This window comes from Mesoplodon mirus (assembly GCF_964341445.2).
Source record: "Mesoplodon mirus genome assembly, chromosome: 4".
In the NCBI taxonomy this organism is placed as follows: domain Eukaryota; kingdom Metazoa; phylum Chordata; class Mammalia; order Artiodactyla; family Ziphiidae; genus Mesoplodon; species Mesoplodon mirus.
In genome coordinates, this window is record NC_138979.1 from 174,583,327 (window position 1) to 174,600,402 (window position 17,076).

The 17,076-nt window shown below is 41.7% G+C and overlaps 1 protein-coding gene across 1 annotated transcript in view; it reads right to left on the bottom strand.

The window, feature by feature from the left end:
• Positions 1-14,519, bottom strand: part of FOXN3 (forkhead box N3) — a 408,969-nt gene extending 394,450 nt beyond the window's left edge. The window contains exon 1 of the mRNA XM_082618968.1: positions 14,283-14,519. The gene's annotated coding sequence lies outside the window, so the exon portion shown is untranslated. The remainder of the gene's footprint in view (positions 1-14,282) is intronic.
• Positions 14,520-17,076: the final 2,557 nt, after the last annotated feature.

Genomic DNA, 17,076 nt, shown 5'->3' on the forward strand with positions numbered 1-17,076 from the left:
GGTTTTGAGTATGAATTGATTACGTGGTCGGTCCCCAAACCTCTAGCTGAGAATTTTTAAGTCCTTGCTTTGCAGGTCGGTGATGATCCCAGGCACTTGGGAGAAACAAATGCAAAATCTAGTGAAACTCACCTTCAATTCAAACCTCAAATTATTACCATTGATAAAGTCAAAAAAAATAAGGTCACAGTAAAATAAAACAAAGTAAAATAAAAACCACAAACACACACATGCATATAGAAACAAAGCATCATGAACAAAAACTAGCAGAAATAAGAGATGGTAGAACTGAACCCATAGACATCAAATTTTTAAATTATCAACTAACAATATTGTTGGTCAACTCTTTCAGTTTTTTAAAAGTCTAAAAACTTATCAGATGCACAATATAAAATAAATGTTTAAAAAATAATAGAAGGAAACAAGTATATAAACTATGAGCAAGATCAGACAGGTTAGATACAAGAAACAAAAAGGACTGAAAAAATTATCGACTGTAGCATATAAAGATACTATATAGACAGAAAATATGAAAAAGAGGTTAATACATAGAAAAGACAACAGAAGTCTAACATATACCTAATCTAAAATCCAGAAGTAGAAAAAAGAGCACTAAGCAGGAATAATACTCTGAGAACCTTCCAGAAGTGATGAAAAAAATCAATCCACAAATTCACAAAACAAAATATCCAAAGCAAAATAAATACATAAAAAAGAAATTCACATCAGTAGACACTTTATAATAAAACTGCAGAATGCCAAAGATAAAAAGAATATCTTCAAAGCAGTTATAAGGTTTTCTTGAAAAATGAATACCTTCCAAGACAAATGGCAATTAGATTTAGTATTGGTTTCTTAGCAGCAGAAGTCAGAAGACAACGGAACATCTTTAATGTGTTGAAAGAAAGTAACCAGAATTTTATACCTAGCAAAACTATATTTTAAGGAAAAAAAGGAAAGAATTAGAATTTTCCAACAAACAGTAAGTAAAATAGGTCTCCCTCAATTGATCCTCACTTAACGAAATCTATGAAGAGAAGTGATGGGTAGGGGAGTACAAGTTGGGGAAGAAATTATAAGCAAAGAAAGTAATAAATATGTGGGTAAATCTGAACAAATTTCTATTTTTAAATGATAATGTCTAACCCATGAAGCTAAAAAAAACCCACAAGATAAAACTAAAACACTGGGCAAAAATGGGACCCAAGCTAGCAGGGGGAGGTGTGAGAGGTGGTAATGACTGGAATTAAATGGTCTAAGCTCCTTGCATTGTTTAGGAGGAGAGGAAAGATAATGATTCACTTTAGACTTTTAAGTATGCATGCTTAAATTTCTAGAGAACCACTACAAGAATAATAATAGAGTGTAAAACTTCCAAAGTACTACAGAATAATACATGAAATAAGGAAAAAATGTTAATCAATTCAAAAGAAGGCAAGAGGTGAAAGAAAAAGAAACATGAAGAGGTGAAAGAAAAAGAAACATGAAGAGGTAGGACAAATGGAAAGAATAAAATAACATGAAAGGATAAATTTAAATCAATCTGAAATTACAAGAAATATAAATGCTTACATATTTCATTTAAAAGATATGTACAACTGCATAAAAACAATACCCAGTGTTATGTCATTTACAAAAGATACATCTAAAATACAGGATGTAGGGACTTCCCTGGCAGTCCAGTGGTTAAGATGCCTCGCTTCCACTGCAAGGGGCATGGATTCGATCCCTGGTCAGGGAACTAAGATCTCGCATGCTGTGTGGCATGGCCAAAAAATAGAAAATAAAATAAAATAAAATACAGACGTAAAGAGTTTGAAAAAACAAAGAATGGAAAACAAATAGCAAGAACTAATAATGAAGAAGCTATTATATCCTACTGTTGACTAGTATTGTTGCATGGACACCAGACAAAATATGCTTTAAGACAAAAAGCATTATGAGAGTTAAAGTGCACTACTTCATAACAATAAAAAATTTGATTCTCCAAGAAGATAGAAGAATTCTAAATGTGTATATACCAAATAGTGTAACTTCAAAATATATCAAGAAAAAAAATGATAATCTACCACCTTACGGAGAGATTTTTAATACACTTCGCTCGGTAAAAAAATAGATCAAATTGGGATAGGGACTTCCCTGGTGGCACAGTGGTTAAGAATCTGCCTGCCAATGCAGGGGACATGGGTTTGAGCCCTGGTCCAGGAAGATCCCACATGCCACGGAGCAACTAAGCCCGTGTGCCACAACTACTGAGGCTGTGCTCTAGAGCCCACAAGCCACAACTACTGAGCCCGTATGCCACAGTTACTGAGCCCACATGCTGCAACTACTGAAGTCCGTGTGCCTAGAGCCCATGCTCCGCAACAAGAGAAGCCACCACAATGAGAAGCCCACACACTGCAACGAAGAGTAGCCCCCACTCACCGCAACTAGAGAAAACCCATGTGCAGCAACGAAGACCCAATGCAGCCAAAAATAAATAAATAAATTAATTAATTAAAAAAAAATTAGGATAGTGGTCATCTTGCAAAAGATAGTGCCTTAGGGGCATACGGGGACTTCTTGGGTGAAGCCAACATTCTATTTATTGATATAAGTGCTGATTACATAGGTGTGTTCACTTAAAAAAAATCCATCTGGGGCTTCCCTGGTGGTGCAGTGGATGAGAGTCCACCTGCCGATGCAGGGGACATGGGTTCGTGTCCTGGTCCGGGAGGATCCCACATGCCACAGAGCGGCTGGGCCCGTGAGCCATGGCCACTGAGCCTGCACATCCGGAGTCTGTACTCCGCAATGGGAGAGGCCACAACAGTGAGAGGCCCGCATACCGAAAAAGAAAAAAAAAAAATCCATCTGTCTACAGATGTAACTGTAGACATAAATACACACACAACATATGTTTACATATATATAAATACATAGGTATCTATACTATATATCTGTATATACTACAAATGGTGTGTGGGTGTGTGTATATATATATAATGTTTCCATCTATATGAAATTGTGTGCAACTAAACTATATACAGGTTCAGGATTTTAAAAGTATGTGGTAAAATTATAAAGAAAAACAAGGGCACGAACCAGAAACAACATACTTCACGTCTACTCACATCCAAGTGGCTAGAATTCTGCCATTCTTTTTGACTTTTTTAATAAATTTATTTATTTATTTGTTTTTATTTTTTTGGCTGTGTTGGGTCTTCAACGCTGTACGCGGGCTTTCTCTAGTTGTGGCAAGCGGGGGGGCTACTCTTTGTTGCAGTGTGCGGGCTTCTCATTGTCGTGGCTTCTCTTGTTGCAGAGCATGGGCTCTAGGCGCTCGGGCTTCAGTAGTTGTGGCACACAGGCTCAGCAGTGGTGACTTGCGGGCTCTAGAACGCAGGCTCAGTAGTTATGGTGCACGGGCTTAGTTGCTCCATGGCATGTGGGATCTTCCTGGGCCAGGGCTCAAACCCCTGTCCCCTGCATTGGCAGGCAGATTCTTAACCACTGCGCCACCAGGGAAGCCCAAATTTTGCCATTCTTAGATGCAAGGGAGTCTTAGAAATGTAGTTAATGGACATAGGTGGGAAACTAGTTGACTCTGCCATAGGTAGAAATTCCATAGCCTTGAAAGTCAGTCTTTCTCCTGGGACAGGATTTTCACCTATTAGCAGCAGTCTGGAGGACCCAGCTCAAAGAATTGACCTGAAGGCAACAGAAGATACTGCTTTCTTCCATGAGTGACAGTGAAGTTGCTAATCTTTCTGCCTGAATGGTAGAAGGATGAGATGGTGGAGGGGAAGTGAAAGAAAAGCCCACCTCTTTCTGGGTCCAGTTAATGATGGGAAGGAAAAAGGAGATAAGAGAAGAAGACAGTGGATTCTGCCTCTTGATAGAGGAGGTACCCCTGAGTGCAGAGGGATGTCTTTGTGTCCATCCCCCTCCATCATCCAAGAGCCCTAGCCAGAGAGGGTCTGCACCAGCCTGGAACACAGCTTCCTCAGCCCAGCACGGCAGCCTGTTCAAACAGAGGGAGCTGTGTGGTGGGGTGCCTCGGGTAGACTGTGGACAGAGTACTGGACCCCTTGCAAGGACCACCAGGCCAGTGGGCTTGATGGATGGTGTCACACATACTCAGAGTTTGCTGCCAGTGGGAGCTGAGGGTGGACCCAGCCAGCAGGGGATGACACGTCAGGTTCTGATAAAGCCAACAGGATGACCAGATCAACTTTTTTTGCAAACTGTGGGTCCCTAGTGTGGTTTTTTGTTTTGGGTTTTTTTTTTTTCATGGAATAAAATAGAATGGAAAAGATCAGAGTAGATCAAGTATAAAAAGGATAATAATACCTTGTAAAATTTCTATTTCAGCTATACAGGTTATTTTGTAAAAACTTTTGTATCACCTGTCCATATATGCTTACTGGAATCTCATGAACATGTATCTGTATTTTACTTTGAACCTTTGGAAACCACTGGACCAGACTATGTGTTATAAGAGCCACAGACTTCATCGGCTAATACAGAACAAGCAACACCATGGCAAGAGGCCCAGCCTCTGAGAGCCAAGGCCACCGTAACTAAGGAAACAGAGTTGCTAGTCCTCTGTAAGAAATCAGAGTACACGAGACACCCCTTCCTCACAGTCTGACATCACAGGCAAAGAAAGGGAACAACAGGAAGGAAGGGATATTGTTTTCCCAGGAAGACTGAGAATTATCTTAAGGGACTATTTGGACTATCCGATCAAACTACATTTTTATTTTATTTATTTATTTATTTTTTTGCGGTATGCGGGCCTCTCACTGTTGTGGTCTCTCCCGTGGCGGAGCACAGGCTCCGGACGCGCAGGCTCAGCGGCCATGGCTCACGGGCCCAGCTGCTCCGCGGCATGTGGGATCTTCCCGGACTGGGGCACGAACCCGTGTCTCCTGCATCAGCAGGCGGACTCTCAACCACTGCGCCACCAGGGAAGCCCCAAACTACGTTTTTAAATGGATGGGATCAAAAGTTATTATTCTTTTTCCTGATAACCAATGGGTGTTTGCTGGGAGGAAGGTTTGCTGCAGACCAAATAGACAAATCGCATTTTTCTGCACCTCCCAGTTGCAGAGTGGGTGAAACTGGTGACCCTACAATGTGTGAAGCGGGGAAGAAGAAGGTTGTGGTCAGGAAACAGTATGAAGAAAGTCAGGGGAGCTGGAAGGAATCAGGCAAGTTCATGTATGAATGAACCCTGACCAGGTCTGGGGGCATTTCCTGAGCACTAATGGGGATGGTCAGATTATAGAAGGTCTTGAAAGTTAGGCAGAGGAGGACAGACTCGGTAAGGAGAGTAAGGAGAGACACAGGGAGCCCGCAGAGGTTCTCAGTAGATGAGGGGCACAACACAACAATAACAATGTAAACATAAAAATAGCTACAATCATTTAAGTTGGAACTAGGCATCAGGCTGCCTGTCAAGGGTTTATCATTAGCTCTCACAAGCATCCTTTCAGGATTCCCACATTAATGAGTCTTATTTCACATTACTGAGTCTGAGGTTAAGGTCACACAGTTGTAAGTAGGTGTGAAAGCAAGAAGTCTCACTTCAAAGCCCTTCACTTCCAGAGTGGTTTAGGGACAGGAGTCTTCAGGAGGACAGAGGAAGGCAAGGGGCCAGGAGGGACAAAGCACCTCGGAGGTTCCCAGCAGTATTCTCAGAGTGAGGACTAGAACTCAAGATGAGGAGATGACCATGAGGTGGATTTCAAAGAAAGCAGCAAGGAGCCCTGGTGATCAATGAGATACCTGGCACGTAAAACAAGTGGCTGTCCAAGTTTCCCAACCTGGGAAACAAGGATCACGGTTGTAACAGAGAAAAACCAAAACAAAACAAAAACATACACAACAAAATAAGTGCCCTTATTGAAAATTTCTGCCTGAATGCTTAGACTCAGAGCTTATGTCCTTCTCTTGTTCCCATTTCTCAGACCGAAAAACCACTTTCTCAGGATCTTCATTTTGAAGTTCAGAGGACCACTAAAAAGGACTCTTGTAAAGCATTCTCAGATCCAAGACTGTGGAAGGAGCTGAGAAGTGGAGAACATCGTAGAGGCTGCTGGTGCCCAGCCCACGTCCCCTTCAGGCCTCACTACTCAGCGCCACCAGTCCAACCTTCACCTCAACCAGAGGCATCAAGAACCTCCCTGAGAACCTTGTCTGGCCGAAGCTTGCGCACCAACCTCAAGTGCTGGGAATCAACGTCTCCTGAGTCATCAACCAGTGCCTGGAAGCGACATGCTGGACATCAGCTCTCAGCACGCCTAGGCTCCCCTCGCAGTGTAACCGGGGATGGAGGTGGAGGGGGCGGGGTGGGGGGGCATAAATGAGTCTCCCACTCGCGCCCCCTACTGTTGTCTTCCTGGGATCGTCTCCCAAGTAAACTACCCACCCTGGAATCCTCCTTGCACGGTCCGCTTATACCTGGAGAGAGGAACTCGGGGAGGGCGTCACTTCAATCTGTCGACATCAGCTGAGAATATAAACTTCAATAGGGCCAAATTTGGGGATACTTACAGTTTAAGAAGCCAGTGAGAGTTAGGGAACAGACGGTTGGCTCTGCTGGTGATTTCTTCCCCTTTAGTGCCCTATCACAGGGCACAGTCGCTTATATGCAGTAGGCACGCAATAACTGTTCATTGAATGAATGGGTGGATGATTCGTTCCCCCAAATTGGTGCATATATATCCTGAACACGTCCCTAGATCAATTCTTTAAAATAATTTCACATGTGAGATCTGTGAAAGTACACGTGTGAAATATGAATTAGTTCCATTCAAGTGCTGATCATTTACCTGAAGTCTTCCAGAGAATGAGAAAGTGCCAGCCACCTGCATCACTGAAAATGTCCACATCGGTTCCATTGCTAGTTCCAACCAGTCACATACATGCCAGGCATAGTGGGGTGCCCAGGTGAAGATTTAACTTGTCATTTTCCCCTTTGCCAGAATGAGAGTACAGCTCCTTGCTTAGATGAGAAAGTCAGACTAACCCAGTTTCACTTGGTCTATATAAACCCATGTGGAGTTTGTTTGATTTACAGGTAAGGGGTTCTCAAGAAGGAGACACCCAACACCCTCCTAATCGGACAACTTAAGCCACTTGTTTTTTACTCTGAAAAAAAATAAAGGAGATATCATTGAATTTGCATCTCTGAGTTTGTTGAGCAGTTCATATGAATTATAAAGAGAACATTGTCTAGGAAATCTGTTTTCTGGATGCCACCAACAGAAATTATAAGTGTAATATTTGGGTAATTAAAGAAAATCATATCCCTGTGGTAAGAGCCTTTTGTTTACCAACTAGGTGAATGTGCTCAGGGATGGATGAAGGGAATTTCAAAAGATGAAGATGGCGACTTCCCTGGTGGCCAAGAGGTTAAGAATCCGCCTGCCAGTGCAGGGGACACAGGTTCGATCCCTGCTCCGGGAAGATCCCACATGCCACGGAGCAACTAAGCCCGTGCGCCACAACTACTGAGCCTGCGTGCCTAGAGCCCGTGCTCCGCAACAAGAGAAGCCACCACGATGAGAAGCCCCGCGCACTGCAACAAAGAGTAGCCCCCGCTCGCTGCAATTAGAGAAAGGCTGCACACAGCAACGAAGACCCAACTCAGCCAAAAATTAATTAATTAATTTTAAAACATTCATTCAAAGAAAGAAAAGATGAAGATAAATTAAGGAAGGTAAGCTCTGACAAGGGAACTAAAAGGTTCCTCCCATCACTAATGGTCAAACATGGGAATACAGAATGTCAAGAAGCAAAACCCTACTTCTTGCCAAAATCACAATCTTTTTCCCGCCCCTTGCAATTTTTCCCAGGAGGAGACTCCATTTCAAGCATAGAAGGGGGAGTTATCAACCCTGGAATAGAAACAGAGGGGTAGTTGTAAGGTAGCCAGTGGGATGGAAAATGACTGGAACTCGGAGTCAGGGGGCCTGAGGGTGAGAACTAGTTGTACCAAAGAGTGTGTGGCCTGGAAACATAGTTACCTCAGTTTCTTCATCTGTGAAGGGACATTACTGCATATTATCATTATTTATTATTAGTAGTAGTAATATTATATTAATACTAGATTATTATAATAATTAATAGGGGCAGCACCTGATAAACGAAAACCCCTTACCAGTTTGATGTGATTTTTCTATATTACCCAATATTGCCAAACTTACCATGAGCAACTTATTTCTTTTCCGAGAGACCATTCTAAATGCTAAATCCAATTCCACGAAACAATATGACTGTCTTAATTTAGAGACCTTATTAACTAGGCATTAAATGGTAACTGTTTTCATTTTACAGGCTGCAAAAATGTTAAGTTTGCCAAATTAGAACATTTCAGACCTTAAAGAGAAATCTGAGGTTATCTAAAATCTAACCTTGTATAATATTCTAAAATCACCTCTTCCAGTAGGACTTGCTACTGTCTGAATCTTAAGAAAGTGACATCTGCAAAGGTAGCGGACACACTCTGTGTAATATCTGGAGTCCTCCATTAACAGCTTCAGCAAGGTCCTGGTAACTGCACAGCATCCTTGAGTTCCAAAACAAAGTCCCCAAGAACATCGGAGTATAAATGCTCACTCAAGGAGAGTCACTGGTCTATTATTATGGATACGCCTTGGGACAGCTCCCTTGGTTTTCTATGGCTGTACACACTCATTCTTCTTTGAAATGCAGGTGGGAGGAGGAATAAGATAGCTTTAAACAGCCTAAACGTGAAAAGCTTCATTCAACCCAATTCAACAAACAAAAGTTAACCACAGTCATTTTCATCCACTACCACGGCCAACTATTTTGTGCTTATACTAGTTTTATCTTTCTAGAGGAAACATTTTCTTTAAAAAAAGAAAAAGCTCCGGCACAAATTGTTGGAAGATCTGTGGCTTCCCAGAATATTGATTATTTTAATCGCCATCTCTGACCCACACAGGTACTAGAAACATGGCAAGCACAGTGGAAGTAATAGGAGCACGCAGACAGGGCGCTGTCCTTTCTATTTCTATAAACTCCCCAACTGTGCAGCCTCCAAGAAACAATGCAAGGAGGTTTGCTGTGACCCTAAGAAGCACAATGCTATTGATACCGTTTGCATGAAGTCTCTGCTGCTTGCTCCTTCTTTCTGTAACCGAGCATATGTGAATCAAGGGGTTGTGAAAATTAGGAGTGGAAGTGAAAGAGATCCCTCTGTCTGCCACCCCTAGAAATCTTAATATTTATGGCCTCTGGGATGTAAAAAAGGGGAACTGAACTCAATCCCAATACTGCCATTTCAGTAAATCTCATAATAGAAGAGATAATCTGAATATGTTTGATGATATTCAAATATCATCCATGTGTTATCATTTTACTCAAAACACTACCGCGTCTGCCAAGCAGATTATATAGCTTGGCAAACTTTCACTTCATGAATGACACTTAATATGAAATAATTTTCACTGACAGAGTAACAGTGATATAACAGATCCTGAGGTGGTACTAGAATAAATCCACACATTCCAGGACAATGATAACCGACTAATCTCAAACACCTCCACGTGATGTTCCTGTAACTTATGAGGGAAGGGGGCCCTTTAAAAACATCCTTTCTGGGGATATATGTATATGTATAGCTGATTCACTTTGTTATAAAGTAGAAACTAACACACCATTGTAAAGCAATTATACTCCAATAAAGATGTAAAAAAAAAAAAAAAAGTCCTTTCCCCTTCCCTTATTACAGATGGAACCAGGGCTCCTCCACACTTATAGCCAGTCCAGCCTAGCGCTATACACAGAATGGCTTATTAGAGCCCATTGTCGGCCATTCCTTTTTCCTCCTCTGAGCACAAGTGCCCTCTTAAATTGTCAAGGCAAAAGTTCTCTCTTCAGCTCAGAAGTTCCAGGACTCTGCAAGCAACTCCCTCGGGGCCTTCCTTAGAGAATATTTGGGGCACTTAAAAAGCAGTGGTTTTCAAACAGTTCACAGGGATACTAGGGTCCTAGGGTGTGCCCCAGGCACAGCCCAGGAGAAAAGAGCAGATTCTGGGTTCCTGGCTCTTGGTTCCCCCAGAGCAGCTCTGTTTTTACTCCACTCATATATTAGGGTCTTGCATAAGACTCCATTTGGTGCTAAATATAAAACCAAAATGATGTCTTCAAAAATGCGTGAAAACCATCGCAACAAATGGTGCCCTCCCTTAGGCTCTCTTAACCCCCTCCCCAGGCTGTTCCCTTCAAACGGAGGTTTCTGTACTTACTTTCCTTTAAAGAACCTCACCCTGTTTCCTCTTCCAGAATTTGAAACATACATGAATTGAAACTATTAAATATATTTATTTATAATATTCAAAAAGTAATCCAGAGTTTTGCACAATAAATCTTTTCAAGGTTATGATTCGTTTTTCTCATACAGACTCTAGCCTGGCTTTAGCTATAGCCCCTCCCCAAATTCCAACTCTCCCCCACTCCATCAGCAAAGGAGGCATACACCTGACATTTAATCTTTATGGATTTTACTGTTACAAGCCAAGAGAAGAATGAAGCGGCCTCTTTCCCTTTACCTCTCCACAAAACTGGCATTTGGTTGGTATTCAGCGCTAATTATTAGAAATTTGGCATCGTCATCAAAAAACGCCAACTTCAGTCAATGTCTATATATCTGACAACTGAAAATGAATTGGAATTTTATTGAACGTCTTGTTAATGTGTGTTGGTCAAATAAGTTGTTCATAGCAGTATAATGACCAATGTTTCTAATCTCAGAGTCAAAAATAAATGAACAGAAATGCCAACGATTTGGAGTAATTTAATTGTACTCCTTAAAAGTCCATTTAAAAATGAACTGTTCCGAGCAAACTATTTGACAGACAATGGAGCATGAAGGCAGATTCTAGAACCTAACAAATCCCATTCATTTCCTTCAGTTTGTAAAAACAAGCAACTGACATGTTTCCTGCCAATGAACATAGCTGAAGATAAGAAAGCTCCCTACAGGAAATCCTTTGCTAAAAGAGAACAGTTGTGCCACTAAGCTTAACCTTTTTCACCACATCTCAATCAGTTAAATATTTGACAAGATGGGATCATGAAGTACATGCTAAATCACCCCAATGATGCTATATTGCTTCTAACCTCTGTATTTCCTATGGCATAGATGCAGGATATTAAATAAATATTACAGTATAGTTAGGATTCTTTCCACCTCCTCTCCCCTGCCACCATGCAATTAGTTGATGAAAACAAGGGATATTTTCTGCTTTTTAAAAAGACCAAAGTGTTAGTTAAGTGAGATGTAAAATTGACCATTTTCAGTTAAGATTAAGCAATACCATGCTATAAATCATCACGATTATAAGAAGGATATTTCTAAATGAATATCAAGCACTTCAAATTTAAAGACTACCATTGACAAGATTAGAAAAATATAAGAAATGCACCGGTTTTATATTTGCAAGCTTCAATGTTGATCCTCAAATTCAAAATTTAGCCTCCTCGGTTATTTTTTGCTTAGCAAAGTGAAAGGGGGAGATCTCCAAACTTTTCTCCTTTCTTTACTCTCCTCACTAAAACCACTACCAAGATATTGAAAATATTCGCAACCTTGAGTTGGGGAACCTCTCAATTATCCTAAAAACTAAAGCACTCTTCTCCATCCACAGAAGAAGAGGAAACTTTTCTAAGTTAACCAATAATAATAATTGCAGTTTTGAAAGAGCCCTTATTTCTGTTTAGGATTATCCTTTCCCTGCTTCGCTACTAAGAACACCCTTCCTTATACTTCCCAAAGCACCAGACAGAGTCTTCATCTATCCTGTACAGGCAGCCTTAGAGCAAAGCTCCAAAATGCCACAGTTCTTCAAATTCAATTGCAACAGTTCAAGTAGAAGCCTCTTGCAAACAGAAACTCTTCATTATACCGTCCCCAAATGACTCTTCAGCCACAGGTAACAGCCTAGTCTTTACAGCTCCACAAAGAGTGTTGTTCTAACAGTAGACTTACAAATCAGTTCACTTCCACAATTAAGTGATCAAACACATTCTTCTTAGCCTTCCCTGGTGCAACTCCGAGATAGCAAAATGCAAAGTAAGCACGCGTGCTCATCCTTGCTTTAAAGCCCTTTTCCTCACATCTTTTCAGTAAAAATACAGTTATGAAATCCAGGAGACTGCATTTTTGGTTGTTGTTGTAAAATGACCTTGATTTGACAGGCACGGTCTCAGGTTTCAACAGATGCTGTGGGAAAGCTTACAGAAGGCAACATGTTCTCCAGGCATCTGTGATGACATGCAGGTTTTGTTTTTTTGTTTTTTAAATGGTGGTTATGGTAGTGTACGAGTGTTGGAGGGGGTAACCCGTCTCAGTTTCCATGACAACCATGTCTCTACTCATCGGTTGTTAGATACCATCCACTTCCTGTGTCTAAATTTTTAAGCCAATCAGAAAAGTGTTTATACATTTAACAACTTCTGGGACGGTGCTTCTTTAATTGGGGTGTTTTCAGGCTCAGATGGAGTTGTCCACCGGCCTTATATTTTTCCGCTTATGTAGAACATTTCACAATATTTACCAACTCATTCTTTTAAGGTGAAGAATGCCCCCCTTTTTTTTTTAACTTGAAATGCATTCTCCTCAAACCAGACGCCACAATTTCTTATAACAGTGTGCAAGCTGATTTTGATTGTTGGCTCTTCGTGGCCTTTTTCTTTCACTCTTACAGACTTAAATTTAGTGCATGATACATGCTAATAATGCACAAGACACTTACATTATCAAAGTAAAGATACAGTTAAGCACCATCTGCTGACAGTGATATTTAACTCTTCAGATCAAAAAAAAAAAAAAAAACAGGAAAAATTATTCTAAGTTGAACAACTTTGCATTCTATAACTCCCAAGGAGAAACCACTGAGAACGTATTGTAAAGTGATATGTCTATAAAAGCTGATGTCTGCAAAGAAATTTGTCACCAGAATGGCCTACTTTCTTTGGATAGAAGCAACAACAAAAAATTAAACACAAAGGTATCTCAAGCAAACTGCACCCAAATTAAAAATCAACCTTGCAGAAATCTGGGCACAAGAAGGCTACTCTGAAATTACAGCATGATTTTCAAAGAAGGTTTTGGGTGACTGTTTCCCTAAGTCTTCATCGAACTGACCAATCAGTGTGAGAGCAGAGTGGGCTGGAGTCATCTGTGCAGTCTTCCGAGCTCTCCAAGCTGCTCTCCCCTCTCTAAGGCAGCGCTGGCGATCAATGAAAAACAGGGAACAAAAGGAATATAACAGGATGTCTCCTTAGCTAAGGAAAATGATTCCCTTTTTCCTCAATGAGCCAGCCGCACCCTGCCCACAACAGCTCCACATGGGAGCTCCCAGCAGACCAGACCTTTCGGCTGAAGCACATTTTACATGTGCAAATCATGTGTCCCAACTGCTGGCAAATGTGTCACCTTAAGCACATCCTGTGACAGAGGGCTCCCCGAGCCCAACCAATTGAAACTAATAAATTAAATAAATTAATAATCCCACCATTAAAAGCTGCCAAGAAAGACTGTGTTTCCCTTTCCCAAATGTCAAATCCGAGAGTATAAACAAAGCCTGAAAAATAGTCTCTTCAGCCTCCTCAGCCAGTAATCATGCTTTTCTCCTCAAAACCAGGTCTCCAAAAAGAGAAATATTCTGACTGCCCTCAAAGGCAACTCTCATCTGTATATGTCATATCAGGATAACCAGTTACAGTATTTGAGAAGAGGTTTAAACTGCCCACAGATTTGACACTGTTTATAATTGATAGCAAAACACTTGCGACAGCAATGCTGTAAACTCTGCCCCAGCCAAACTCCACATTTAACACGTTAGTTCCTTGAAAATAAAAGTAATGCCTGGGGAGCCCACAAAAGTAAAGACCTAGGAAGTAATTAACAGAATTACATCAATTATTTCATAATTTTTAAAAATTATCCATTTGCCTGCTATTTAAAAAAAAAAATTTTTTTTTAACTACTATCCACAAATTCCTGAGAAACTTTTTTTTTTTAATGAACTTACTTTTGAGACAAAACTAATGAAAATATGCAACTTGCCAGCCCTGGATCTCTCCCATTCGGACTGCATGCTATAAATCAATCTGAAACCAGGTGGAAATACGGGGGCGGACACCTTAAAAAATCAAAGGGTGCCCCAAAATGCAGCAGCCTGAACAGTGAGGGCTTCTCGTGACAATGCTGAACCAGAGCAGAAGGTCAGGAGGCAGGAAATGAGCCCCATTTTCGTTACCTTCGATCGCCTGCCCCCCCTTCTGCTTCTCGCGGGCGCATTGGGGGGCTGCGGCGGCGCTGGACTCGCGGGTGGCCCCGCCGCCGGGTCGCGCCGTCTCCCGGCAGAGCTGCAGCCGATCGCGGCCGGAACCCCGGCTCCAGCCCCGGCGCCCGCCCGGGGTCGGCGGCGCGGCTCCCACCCGGGCCCGGAGCCCTGCTGGGTCCTAGTGCGCGCCGCGCGCCTGCCGGCGGCCAGGTCTGCAGCCCGCACGTACGGCAGGCGGCTCGCGAGCACCGTGGTTCCCCGGGAAAACCGAAAACCCCGTCGTCCTCTTTCAAAACCAGACACGGTAGGTGCGGATGAACTGGAGCTTAATGTCAAATCCCGGCCTAAGATGTTAAAAGAAAAACATTGGGGACAACTGAATTCACTGAAGGCGGATATTAACATCTGTAGCCCCAGTGTAAAGCGTAGGGCAGTAACTGGTTTCCGTAGGTTCGCCCGGTGCACTTGTGATATTGTACATTCACAGACGATAAGAGAGAGTGCGGGATCAGTAATGATAGGTTCCGAAGATATAACGGCGCCCCCGCGAAGAAAAAGGTTGAAAATTGTGTGTTTAAAACGATGTTTTAAACAGTTTTCCAATGATTTTTTTTCCTAACACGTCCTTCTGCATTTTGCTTTCTCTTACTTTATCATATGCTATTTTAAATAACAAAGGCCCATATGGCAAAACACGTAGTCATTTGATTTTCAAAAGACCTCAACAATTGCATCAGAATATGCACTCATGTATCTCCTAAGAAATCAACGAGCAAGAATTAATGGTGGCATATGGTGTGCTTCATGGAGAAAACTGAATTACAAATTAAAACAAATGCAAAAATTCACAAATTCAGTAAACTGAAAGTAAATTATGACCCTAGATATATACACAAATCAGCTTATGTACAGTTAGGGGAAATGTAAGTTCTAGATTTCTCTAACTGCAGAAAGTGTGTTACATGAAGAGATTCCCTTCATTTGCCCCCAAAAGGGCTTTCAGCGCCCTCTCAACACATTCGTTTACTACAGCCCACCTGGAAGGCAACTTTTAAACTTGCAAGTGCTCATTTAAGAGGACAATTCTATTAGCTCTTAATTCAAAATAAAAGTGCTTTAGTTTGAAAAGCCTGTTTGAAAGGCTTCAAGACTGGGAGCTTTACTTTCAGTCTTTGATATCACCAAGTTTGAAGGTCACAATTCTGTAAAACTGCTAATAACAATGGCGCTGTGGTTTGACACCAAGAGGAAAATCAAATGTGTGTTTTCTGAGTTCTATTTTTGGAGCTCAAAAAGTCCCTTTGAAAATTACTCTTGCCCTCCTCCTTCCCAATTATAGCTAAATAAATGTAATGGAAGATTTTTAGTATTAATTAAACATCAAAGGCACCTTTCCTGCTGCCTGATGTCCACGCAAAGAACCAGTTGTAGTATGTACACTTGTCGATCTTCAAAGCCCTCGCACAGACATCTCATGTGATCTTTACCATACTTCTGTGATAAAACAGACATTGTAATCCCCGATTTTCGAACGAGAAAGTGGAGGTCCCGAAGGGTACAGTGACTTGTCCAAAATCACACAGCTGGTCCTCAGAGCATCTGGGATCCCCAACTCAGATTCCAACATCTCCAACAGACTCCTGCTTTTTCAAGTGCCCACCTGGCCTCCCAACTATTTCTCTACAAATACTATGGAAAATGAGGTATCCAAAACAAAAATTCAGTTATGTTCCTGTAGTCATCATTTCTTACCTGTTTTAGAGCAGCGATTTACCAGAATGGAAATAAGAGGCTAGTTGCAAAAGTTTTAGTCTCTGCTAAATGAGAAAGCTGGCTGGTCGGACTTCTGTCCTGTGGCTGTCCGGGGCACCCTGGCAGACTGAAAACTTGAAACTCTGGGGCTAAGCAATGTCCCTGTCACCTATACGCCTTTTTGTTCTTTATCAGAGGCTAGAAACTGACTCCACTTGACACATGGAGGAGAGAGGTTTTCTCGAGTGGAACTTTGTTCTCTATGTGCAGTCCCAGCACTGAAAGTCCACAAGAACCCTAGAACCTCGAAAGTTTCAGATACCTGGTGGCCTGTTCATGAGATCCAGGGCATCCCTGCCCAGGCCTGGTGATAATCGAGGCGTTACTTCTCAGCCCTCCTGCACCCCTGGGAAAGTCGCCAGTCAGTTCTGTTTGTAGCATTCCACTTCCTCCTCTCCTCTGCTGAAAGGAAATGTAACTTCTCTTATGATGTGTCCCAAACCAGCTAAATACCGGCCAGGTGAGGGCTGGGTGACATTGAACTGAAAAGACAGAAATATCTGATTCTTAAAAAATGATTCATTCCTTTTCGTGGGCAGCTCATAAGGAAGAGTCTGGGCGTGGCAATGTCCTCAAAAGATGTGTACGACCTTCCTGGGGAACCACTTAGAAGGATTAATGCAAAACTTACGTGGTGAAATCGTGTGATTCCTTTGTTGAAAACTGGTCTAATTATAATCACACCATCCACTGTGGCCTTCAAATGTTGTACATGCTAGGCTGAAAGTCATCTTAGCACCAACAGGAGGTGATGAGAAGCTGAAAAGAAGAGCTGGTGGTGAGCAATTCCTCAAAGCAAGAGTGCACCAGAAGAGGGACTGGTCAGAAGAAACCATCATTCATTCATTCATTCATTCATTCATTCTCTATACCTCAAACGTTGAAAACCTAATGTTTTCATGTTTAATGTAAGCAAGGTACTGTTCTAGGCTCTGGGTATAAAAAATAAATAATG